We start from the raw sequence: 12,596 nt of genomic DNA, 5'->3' as shown, positions 1-12,596 counted from the left end.
TCTCAAAGTAATGATACACCACAAAAGTCAGAATCAATATAGATGTTTTTTTTAAAGAAAATTCAGATTGAACATGGTAAAAACCTGTAAATGATAGTGTCCGTCCAAAAATTCTTTTTTTACTTATAATGAAAACTACCCTTGGATGATGGGTTAGTAGACTAAAAGCTTTAGGAATCCAAAGTACAACATATAATAAGTACCCTGTATCAAGATTGATGCAAAACAAGTGACATTTGACCTTTTTAGAGAGGTTTAGCAAAAAAGACTCCACCTCTGAGGTGATTTGGGTGGAAATGGGGGTTTTACCGTTTCTCTGGAACCCATTGGTCGATTTTGGAGATTGACATCTCTTGGTGACCGTTAGAGCCAATAGAATCGAAGGGGAATTTCCCCATACACACAAATGTTAACAAAAAAAGGTGGGGGCTTTGCGCATGCAGGTTTGTATTAGAGTGAACCTATCTCTCGCTCTGACATCTGGAAACGGAAAAGCAGGTTTATTGCTTATGGATTATCAGAAATAATTTCAAAGGGAGACAGACACATTGGATTAACCTATGGATTAACTTTAACAGCATTTTTATCGTTTTAATGCCATTGAAGACCACTTTTGACCAGACAACCTCCAAGGTAAGCCATTGTGCCGTTTTTAGCTACCTAGCGCCACATGTTTTGATGTCTGTTCTTGTTAATATCTTCGAGTTCTTATCATGGAGTGATAATGTATGTACCTATCGATTCTGTGTCATCTCACGATGATGACATGTCACTTGTTAGACGCTTTTATCCAAAGCGACTTACATTCTCAATACTGTGGGTAATTCCCACAGGAGATATTTGGGGTGAAGTGTCTTGCCCAGGGACACAATGACATGCTGACTGCAGTGGGGTTTGAACCTGTGACCCCCTGATCCGGACACCAACACACAACCCACTGCACCACACGCCTCCCATACTGCATACCTTTTAAATATACTTGTTTTGGGTGATTTTCCGTGTTTTACTCTTAGAACGACCCTCCCAGAGTGTGTTTTCAGTCCATGAAAGTCAGCTAAACATGTCTTATTTAGGGTTCGTGAAACACTGATGAAAGTTACCAAGCCACCAAGCTAGCTCAAACGTTAGCTGGTAACTTAGCATTTGCAATGCTAAAGGTACCTGGACCTGCCCGGTTTAGCTCTTTTCCTGCTCAACCCTCTCATCCAATTGTCTCTCTGTCTACTCTTTTATTAAACACTAATTTAAAACTGTGGACATTTCTGTTATATTCCAATTTTGAAAGGAGAATAACCTGAAATAAATCACATTGATAAGTATCATTTTCCCATCGCACAAAGGTAAGGCTTAACTGGCAAATAATCAGATTGTTGGTGAATGTGAAGATTGGCACCATAATCCCTTCTCTCTGTTTTAATCTCTCAGACAGTTTCCTGCCCACACCTCAACATGGGTGAAATTGCTTCACCTCCCCTGTAAATAGTTGAACTGACTGAGGGATCAGGACCATAGAGAGCCAGTGGTTACAATGAGCAAAACACCTGCCGCCACCTCTATCTCTGTCTCCTTTCTTACCTTTCTCTTGTAGGCATACTCTGTTCCACAAATAAATGTTTCTTATTCTGGTCTACTACCATTTATTCTTTATTACATAAGAGTAACAAACATTGTACGCATATATAATCCACTAATATTTGCATAATTAATGCGCCATTTAAATAGTTGTGACAAACGAAGTAAACACATTGACAAATAATAAAAATCTGAACTCTCAGGGTGTGATCCTATTCATACCATTAAATATACAGTGGACTATAGGGAGCCAATTCTCCAAATGTTACACAATTAATTCCAGTCGATGGTAATCTATGCCAATTTTGAACAAATCAATTGAAATGTCCATATAAGCATTTAAATCTGGGCCATCATTATCTCCCTTTTAAGATAATAAAAGACCCTTTTAACCTGCTTAAGCAAAACAAATGTCTTTTTTTCTGCCACTATTAAGGAGTCGATACAAATAAGGTCTTATTTGCCAGGGGCGATTGAAAATGTTTTCAACGGCAATATATACACCTCTCAAAATGAGAAATCACTGCGCAATCCCACACAAATATTATGAATAGATTAAATTACATTTCATGTACTATATTGATCCAAATTTAGTTTTTTTTACCTCAGCATCTAAATGTAATTAGTCATAAAAGTAATTGCACAAGTTAAAATAAATGAAATAGAAAATACAATATATGCACATAAACAGAAAGATAAATATAAAGTATTAGTATGGACTGACATGACAAATTGGTTTAACCTCCAATAGATCAACCATCTACTCACTACATATAAAAATAGAATACTATTTACATGATATGAATGTGGAGAGTAGTTGCTTTTATGATTTTATTAACATTTAAATTGATAATGATTTTCATATAGTTTTCCCAGCAAACTTGGGATTTTATATTAAGGGAATGCTTTGTGCCAGTGACGTCACTTGAAGCTTTTAGATCATATGTGAGCACACGTCCAAGTCCTACAGTCAATCCACATAATGTCCAGGTTAGCCAATTTGTGAATATAACTGTTTACTGAAAGGGTGTGCCAACTAATTCTACAGATATTTTAGGAGTTTATATGAGAAAACGTAGAATGGCCCATTTGTATGAGAGCAGTTTTTATAGTGGAGTTTGTATGGAGTATTTGTGTTGCATGGAGGTCAGGTTAGAAGCCTTGAGGGACCATGAAAAGGAGAAATGTATGCTGGATAACAAAAGAGCAGAAATATGAATCTGAGGAGCAGCAGGTTGTGGTGGACAGGTTCGGGTGGGGGGTCAGGGGCGAAGTAGACTAGGTAAGTGAAGGAGAGGGAACAAATTGAACGGGAGGAAGAAAAAGGGGAAGACATACTGGAAGAGACAGATAGGATAGTGGTGAAGACGGAGGCACTTAAAGATAAGGGTGGAAGAGAGAGAGACAGACAGTGAAAAAGGCGAGAGTAAATTGACTGCCGCATGTCACATGGAAACAGTCCCTAATTGGCCAATCAGCCGACCCAAGATTGAGCCTGCTGTTTTCTCTGACACTGCAAAAGCACCTGTACCACCAGCCAGCCAGCCAGCTAGCCAGCCACACACACACACACACACACACACACACACACACACACACACACACACACACACACACACACACACACACACACACACACACGCCACCATTACCACCTCTTCATCTTCTCCCTCCATTTCTGACATGTACTTTTACGAAAGATCTCTGACGGCAGGGAATTGACAAAGAAGGGAGAGAAGAGAGGGATGTAGAAGAGAGGAAGAGAGAATACATTCTGGGTGGGTGTAAGGTGGGAGTAAGTCATCAGCTTCACTATTTGGCGGCACCCACCAGCTGGGTAACCTTTGCATGTAATGTAAAGAAATATATAGAACATGTAGCATTTCAAAGAATAATGTCCTGTCCTTAAAAACATGTCATGATTTATTCCTGGGGAACTCAGGAGGGGACATTTCCTCTACAAATCAAGAGGATAATGCAGGATTTAGTTTAGTCAGAGTTAGTCAAATGTATTAGAACAAATGATTATAAAGGAACAAGGGTTCAACCCACTTTTTAAATGACCCTTCTGACCAGTTGGGGGCAGTGTAACAAATCGCAAACACAACAGTACTATAGTATCACATGATGATATTGTAGTGGTAAATATAATATATCATTATTGTTTATGGTAAGAGTTGCCGGTGTACAAATTCAAGAGCTACATTGGAATTTATTTGGAACAAGCCTTTCTTAGTGAGGCAATTTATAGGGTGGTGCAGTCATGACGTATTTTTGTAGGCCGACCCGGAAGTAAGCTGCGCATGGCTTCCCTCGACAAAAAAGCAACAGGGTTTCTCCATAGGATTTTATGTAAAAGATAAGATCTGTGGAAAACGAAACTGTTTGATAAATGAACGTTTTGTTCAGCCGGATAATATCCACATGTCTCCCCTACTTTTATAATTTTCTAGTCTAAATCTAATCACCAGAAGCAAAATGCTATAAACTAACTACAGCCGAGTACAGCAGGGTCGCACAACTTCAACGTCACGCAAGCTTAAGATCCATATTCAAACATAGAGATTCAAAAGTGTACAAGTTGAAGCGTTTGTTTTAACAGTTTGCAAGAGTGCAGGTACTTGCTTTCAAGCAGAACAGGGGCAAATAAACTTAGGGAGTGTTTACGTGTTCGGTGTAATGACGTACAACGTCCTCGACAATTCTGTAGTCCTATTCAGCCACTTGTTTACAACCATCGTTTTTCAGACACGTAAACTCTTCAAAAATCACCAGTGGGGTCACTGCTGATGTATTTAATGTTGTAGAACAAAACGTGATCTGTCTCTTAAATTTGTGTCAACCACAGACCTTATTTCGAGCTATTTTCCAAAATCCTATGGAGAAATCCCATTGACTCTGAGACGAGGGAACCGGTAGGGGTAAAATGCTGACTCACTTCCGGGTTTTAGGACTTGTCACTGCACCACTCTATTACATCCCTCATTAGGCTTTTCTGTAAGGTGGTGACCTCTAGTGGCCACAGTAATAATAGTGGGAATAAAGGAAGAAGTCAGGTGACGAAGTATAAAGGGCGAGAAGGGCAGTTATAAACAGGATTTTTGCAGGAGATCCCTGTTCGTCGGCTGTTTAAAACATAATGTCATCAGCTTTAAGTATTTTAGCTAACACTATAACGTTAGTACATTACCTGCTACATCGTTAATGTTTATGCAACTGTTAAATAACCTACAATGTTACATAATACTGTTTGATGGACACGTGTCTAGAACTGCCCCTTTGCAACTGTTTCATGACATTACATAGAATGTCTTCTTTTGGGAACCATTGGAAAAAGAGCCTTTTATCAAGTTTAGGTATGGGAATGTATTGTTTCGAGTGGTGTTTTTGGCCATCTGTTGAATATAAGGGAAATATTCAATTTTTCAATTTCTTATTATTTTTAAATATCCAGCTCTGTAACATTGTAATGCTTAACTTTCTTCAGCAGAGCTTTTTAGTGTATTAGCAAAAAACGATAAATGCTGCAAGGCTTTTTTGATATTATCATATCATTGTTTTGATTTGACTCAATTCCATTTTAACCAACCCAATTTTCAGGGAGAAACTGCTCTGGTGAACCCAGTTTACACAAACAAAGCTTACTTTATGAATTCTGTGTCAACGTTAATGCTACCATAGCTGCTGTTGTCTCTGGTGTCTCTATTATACCCATACCACCTAAAATAAAGGGCAGATAAGGTGGTTTTGCATAATTACAACTTTAAAAGGGAATGTTAAATAACGAGGTTGATAAGGAGGAGTGATAAGATATGCATAAATTAAAAGTTTATCTGAAACAAAGCGATAAAAGAACTCTACACATTTCCCAAACAACTGGATTAAAAGGAAGCAAAAACCAGAAATCTGCCTCACATCACACTGCCAACTCCTTTTTATTCCATTGAATGGCATTTTAATTTCTCAGCCTCACCTAAATGGAAGATACCACCTACGCCAAACAGATTCATTTGCATGCACTGGACCTTTTGGAAAACAAAACAGAATGTATAGACGTTCCGTCTGACTTTTAGAAGAGACAACGTTAATCTTTCAGCATACAGTTTGTTTTCTGTGCTGTAACAAAAAGGTACACACTTTGGTTATCTTTATTTAACATTATCTATCTTTTATATCATTACATTATCCGTTAAAAATATTACATTATCAGTTTTGGGGCAAACATTTCATTTTGCACTAAATGATCACATGCATGCATACTGCACAATCCACAATTTATTTATTTTGTAGTGCTTTGCTGATGTTTACAAACTCAACTGTAGAGTTCCATTATATTTTCACCAATCACGTCTGAAATAGGCCATGACATTTTTCTTCAGGTTTAAATAATGCAATAGCTCCGAGTGAGCATGTTCGACATGTGCTCATACTGGGAAAAACATCACAGCTATCTCGACTATTGTCTCTGTACGACTAAAAAACATGTCCAAAATAGCTTCATCTGTTCACTTACACAACACCGTGCTCGAGCTGTAGTACAGAATGAAGGATGCTCAACAACACAAGAGAGAGGCGCTGTAGTAAGATTGTTTGAATCTTTTGCTATTGGGAACACAGTAACAGACACACATATGCTAACACATGTACACACATTGGTGAGATTTCTTGCTGAAAACGAAGCAGACCCATGGTTGCTGCGATCTCTGGATACATGGCCTATGGTATCACTTTACTCCCCTGAATATACGAACACACCCAGACCCACACGGACACACACACACACACACACACACACACACACACACACACACACACACACACACACACACACACAATGGATCTCCATACAGCTCCAAAGGTTGACGAATAATCTGAAAATACTAGGCATAAGCACAGATTCATTCCCCCTGCTATCACACACACACACACACACACACACACACACACACACACACACACACACACACACACACACACACACACACACACACACACACACACACACACACACACACACACACACACACACACACACACACACACACACACACACACACACACACACCAAAGGGAGATGAATTACTGAGTAGATGGAATCTGACGTAACCCATAGTGGAAGTAGGTCACATGGGGGGAGACAGGTCATCAGGGAAATAACAGTGCAGTTGCACTAGCTTTCCCTCTGTATCCCACTCTCAGTAGCATTGTCTCTTTCCTACTCCACACTCATCCTTCCTAACATTTGTATTGTTCTCTTTCTCTTATAACACCAGTGATTTTACTCTGGTGTGTTGCTTAAGCTGAATTCAAAATGTACATTTAAAATATAGAAACACTGTGTACAACAATTGCAATTCACAAATGTATTCATTCATGACATTTGGTTAAAAAAACTGTCTTGGTTCTGTTCTGAAATTCAAAAACCATATTAACAAAATAGGCATTTGGTCAGGGCAAAGCTTAGCCAATGCATTTCTGTGCTTCTTGGATGGTACAATTTTCCTGATTTGGGAGTTTTCTTTCAAATAATTTGGTGTGTTCCAGAACTTTAAGTTGTAATGTGAAAACAACACGGATGTGTTTGATTGTTAAGAGCACAACACTGTAATGAAAAGCAGAGCAGGGTGAACCCAAATACAGGACACAGGAAGAGTTAACAGAAAAATACCTTACATTAGGGCAGTGATTCTCAAACTTTTTTCAATAATGTACCCCCTTTGAAAAAAAAGTTCAGCCAAGAACCCCCTGATCAGCGCAAAAACGATTTGTTATGGACAAAATGCCTATATAAAGAGGTACAGTACAGCGCTGCACCATCATAGTCTGATTTATTAAAACAACAACCTTGTAACTGAGAAACACTTAAATGCTACATTTCAAATGTTTACAATCCATCACTAAATTCATGGCAAACCCATTTTAACATCATGCAATAACACTAAGACGACATTAGTTGCATTGAACTGATCTTTTTAATAAGTTGTACTTACAATTTAGTGAGAAACATGGTCTTGTGCCTCACTGAGGATCTTTGTCATTCTGACCGGGAGCCTAACTGCAGTTATTACACTGCATGTTTTGAAATATGTGTAACTCTAGTCTATTGATATAAAACCCACACTGCTCAAACTTCGTTACTTTTCCTAAAATTGGTATAATTATCCTTTTTTTTTTTCATTAACATAAAATAAATCTCACATACCCTGTGCAGTACCCCTAGGGGTCCGCGTACCCCCATTTGAGAACCACTGCATTAGGGTAATCAAGGCTAGGAAACATAACTTAACAAAGGATGATAGAAACAGAAACACAAAACACTCGAAATTCAGGCTGAACGAATGAGGGGTAAAAGTTCAGGTGAACAAGAGGATAGGTTACAGCTGGCCATCTGTGTGTTCTGGAGAATCACAAAATCGGTTCGCTGACGGTCGGTTCGCTGACGGTCGGTTCGCTGATGGCCTGCCCAGCCCGCTTTTTTAATTTTTTGAATGTCATCATTTACTGTAAGTAGCGCTGACAGGCGACAGAGGTCCACAGTGAAACATACATGTTCTGGCACCACATGAATGTAGCACAAATCTTGGAATGTCAATGAAAGAGAAACATATGTTGTGTAACCAACCTGTGATTCTGATCCACTCTTTAATAAGTTCTTCATTCTGCACCATTTCACCAAGTCTCATGAAAATCATGCTAGTAGTTTTATTGGGATACATTTTCTTAAGTAGTTCTCCACAGAAGAAGTATATTTTTCAACTGTGAAAGCATATTTCTCATATCTATTTTGTATAGCTGCCCTAAAAAAGGCACCATTTCACACAAGCCCCAACATCTTCACGGGTTAAATGTCACCAGTTTGACAGGCTGAAGCTATGTCTATGTAACACTATCTGGACACATTTTTTCTTGACATCAGAGTAAAGATCTGACCTTTGAAGAGAGGAAAGGAGAAGGAGTATTTTATTAAAGCAACCAAATGAATCACAATTCTAATAGCGGGTTATGTTAAAAATATTGATTTGGCTTGAAGTATGGCGAGTGAAACCCTAGGAACGTGTGACTTTTCCAAATGAAAGAACCCGTCAGTGAAAGACAGCATTGAGTTACAGGACTTCATCTCTCTGTCGGGCCCCGTACACATCCCTGCGTTTTTGGTTTCTTCCAAACAAACGTGACCCTAAAGGAGCAACCTGAATCAAAATCCATCCTTGCACTCATTATTCTGTCTTTATAATACATTTTTGGACTTTTGCATTATTTATATCTGGCCCCGTATAAAGTCACAACCAACAAAATAACCTTTCCTCCTATTACAGCTCACACACACACACACACACACACACACACACACACACACACACACACACACACACACACACACACACACACACACACACACACACACACACACACACACACACACACACACACACACACACACACCCGAGTGTGACTGTCTATATACAAATGCAGTAATTAAGCCATCTGGATATCAAACCAGCTAGCTTAGCCTCGGGGTGGAATGGCAGCAGTGATATGGTGTTGCGTGTGAGTGTGTGCACGTTGCATTCATTGTGAATATGGGGTGTGTCTATATGATGTGGCATAAGGCCAAGCTTCTGGCTGCAGCAGTGAGATTCTGTCTTTACTCTCTATCACTCCGCACTAATCCAATCGTCCAAAGCGAGGGAGGGAGAGCGATGTACAACTGGCTGCTCTCCAATTGTAAATGGGAAGCTGGATGGGGATATCTATTAGAGTGTGAGAGAAAAGCAAACACACATGAAAAGGACCCACACTGACACGACCCAAATGCACTTAAACAAGCACTCTTTCATACTCTCGCTGACAAAAAAAAGAACATCTCCAAAGTCCTGATAGCATGAAATCAAAGGGGACAAAAACCTGCAGTTGCATAAAATAAGATGCAATTAGAATGACAAAATGACTCAGCCTTAGCACTTTTCTCTGCCTCTCTACAGCAGCCCCTTGTAGATGGGATGGCAGTGTGTTGAGTGCAGTGGTGAGAGTTGGTGGAATACAGATCCCACAGTGCCATCTGCTGGACAATCCCTTCCCTAATGAAATACAGTCATTCATAATGGTACACATAATGGTAAAGCATTCAATGCAAAGTCATGCATGTAGAACAATTAATGTATGTTGTTATAATGTACAACAATAGTTGTATGTATATACTCATAACTAGTATTCTACCTGAAAAGGCACACTTTTGCAGTGAAACTGCTCAATTCAAAATGTAAAGAAAGAAATTGATATGCAAGAAAAAACTTAATTGTATTATATATATTTAAAAGACGTGTATTTTTCCTGTGATTTTCTGGATCCAAATCAGAAAATACTCCCTGAGCAGGGAAATTCACATTTTAAAAGAAGGGCACAGTGCAGATACAAGGCAAAAACAATCAGTACACTTTAATACTATTTAATAAAGGAGCACACATAAACTGTTGATTAAATACAATGGAATAAATACACAAGGTGAAAAAGATGTAAAAGCATCATAAAGTAAGTGATCAAATAAAAGCAGTGGATCTAGCCAGTAATAACATTATTCAATTGTAAAAGTATTTTTTTCACTTATTGTATTTTGAGCTGTTTTTTTTATGAAAGTAATGCTACTTGAGGAGATCATTCAAACCACTCATGGATGATAAGCAGTGGTGGAGGAAGTTCTCACATCTTATATTTAATTAAAAGTAATAATATCACATAGAAATACTCTCCTATAAGTAAGTCCTGCAGTGAAATGCACCTTTTTCAGAGCCAGCTGTTTGACAGGTGTGACTAATAACGCCACTAATTGTATGACATGCTGTACCAGAGCTATCGTTAATGTCATTAGTTACACCTGTGTGTTTCCTGTCGAGAGCCAATATGTCTGCTCCTTAAAGTTTTTTTTACTTCCATCTTCTCTCGCTTTTCCGTGGTCGGGTCGCGGGTTGAGGGAATGATCCGGTTTTGGGACAAAATTAACATGGGATCACTCCGGTCATTGTACGTACTTCGTCTCACTGGAATATTAACGGTCAGATTGAATACAACATCGTCCCAATTTCTCCGGTCAATGACGGGAGAGTTTTGAAAGTGACAAAACACTGTTTCACACATTCAAAAACAAACAAACAATGTTTACCCAGGATTCAGGCACCTTCCCTGGCTTGTAAAATGTGGTGATGCACCCTGGAGGTATCAGACTATTTAAAACATGTATACCCAGGATTCAATCACTTTTCCTGGCTTGTAAAGTGCTGTGAAGCAGCCTGTTCTATGGGTGCAGTCTGGGTGCAAGAGCCATACGCTACAAGGAGATCTCTGGGTGTGCTCTGTGGCTCTCACAGCCCGCTTCTCTCTGGCTGCTCTCTCCCTGTATTCACAGCACTTTCCCCCAGCTTTCAAACACTTATTGCTGGGTATGAAAGCCTTGTGCATCACCCTCGAGCTCTGCCTAGGTGCCTTTGAGTGTGAGACCCTGCTAACAGCAGTGAACCTGCTGCCAGCATTACAAACATATTACCACCGGGACGGGTGGCGCAGTGGTCTGTGCATCCGATCATCAGATCAAGGGGGAGTGCTGGGGAACTCCAGTTCGAAACCTGCTCCGGCCCCCACTGCGTCAGGCCGTTGTGTCCTTGGGCAAGACACTTCACCCTGATTTGCACCTGTGGGTGTTGTCTACAGTACATGTATAATACCAATGTGTACTTGTAAAAGCGCCTCGATGACCTCGAGGCGTGAAGATGGACGGTGTGGCGCAGTGCAATGATCATTAGATCAAGGGGTGAAACCCGCCGCTGCTGCGTCTGTAAAGCCGGTGTGTCCTTGGGCAAGACACTTCACCTGAACTTGCTCCTGTATTGTCCACAGTATCTGACCATTGTATGTATATGTGTAATGTGTGTATATGTATAGCGCTATAATAAATGTAAGGAATTATTAATTATTATTAATCAGGGGTTTTAACACTTTTTTCCATGAAAATGATTTGTATTCAAATTCCGGGAAATTAGGAGCACAATTGTACCTTTTACTATTTAAATGTATTTGTATATTTTTGGGCTATTAAAGTGACATTTCTGGGTACTTTGTCAGTTTATGGAGCCTTGCCCACAATTCCCGGAGGTTCCAGGCCGAATTTGGGAGCTCATGCTTATGGAGGTGTCCATGTCAGGGAGACATGCTGGAGGTCTGTAGTCTGTCCTTTGGTGGTCTGTGAGGGGCCACAGAGAGGTGGTTTTCGAGGTCTCTCTCCTGGAGGTGTGAAATAACCTAAGTGCCCAAGTAATGGAGGCATGCTGGAGATCATTAGTCCGTCTTTTGGGGCTCTTGGAGGGGCCACAGCGAGGTGATTTCCCCAGTCTCTGTCCTGGATGTGTGAAATAACCTGAGTCCCCATTTCAGGAACACATGCTGGAGGTCTCTCTCCCGAGATTGGACGTCCATTGCCTCTAAATAGAGGTAAAAATAGGTCTGTCACTTTGGGTAACCGCACCACTGTCAGACGTCTCCCGAGAGTGGACGTCCATTGTCTCTAAATTGGAGTAGCAGTTCCAGCGGAGAGCCCCAAAGTTTATTTTCCCTGGCCACATCAACCAGTTCTGACTGGGGGATCCCAAGGCGCTCCCAGGCCAGCGAAGAGATATAATCCCTCCACATGGTCCTAGGTCTACCCCTTGGTCTCTTCCCAGCTGGACGTGCCTTGAATACCTCCCTAGGGAGGCGCCCAGGTGGCATCCTAACTAGGTGCCCGAACCACCTCAACTGGCTCCTTTCGACGCGAAGGAGGAGCGGTTCAACTCCGAGTCCCTCCCCGGATGACTGAACTTCTCACCTTATCCCTAAGGGAGACACCAGCCACCCTGCGGAGAAAACCCATCTCGGCCGCTTGTACCCGCGATCTCGTTCTTTCGGTCATGACCCATCCTTCATGACCAAAGGTGAGGGTAGGAACAAACATGGCCCGGTAGACAGAGAGCTTTGCCTTCTGGCTCAGCTCTCTTTTC

Source organism: Pseudochaenichthys georgianus, chromosome 1 (assembly GCF_902827115.2).
Source record: "Pseudochaenichthys georgianus chromosome 1, fPseGeo1.2, whole genome shotgun sequence".
Taxonomy (NCBI): Eukaryota; Metazoa; Chordata; class Actinopteri; order Perciformes; family Channichthyidae; genus Pseudochaenichthys; species Pseudochaenichthys georgianus.
This window is presented reverse-complemented; position numbering follows the sequence as displayed.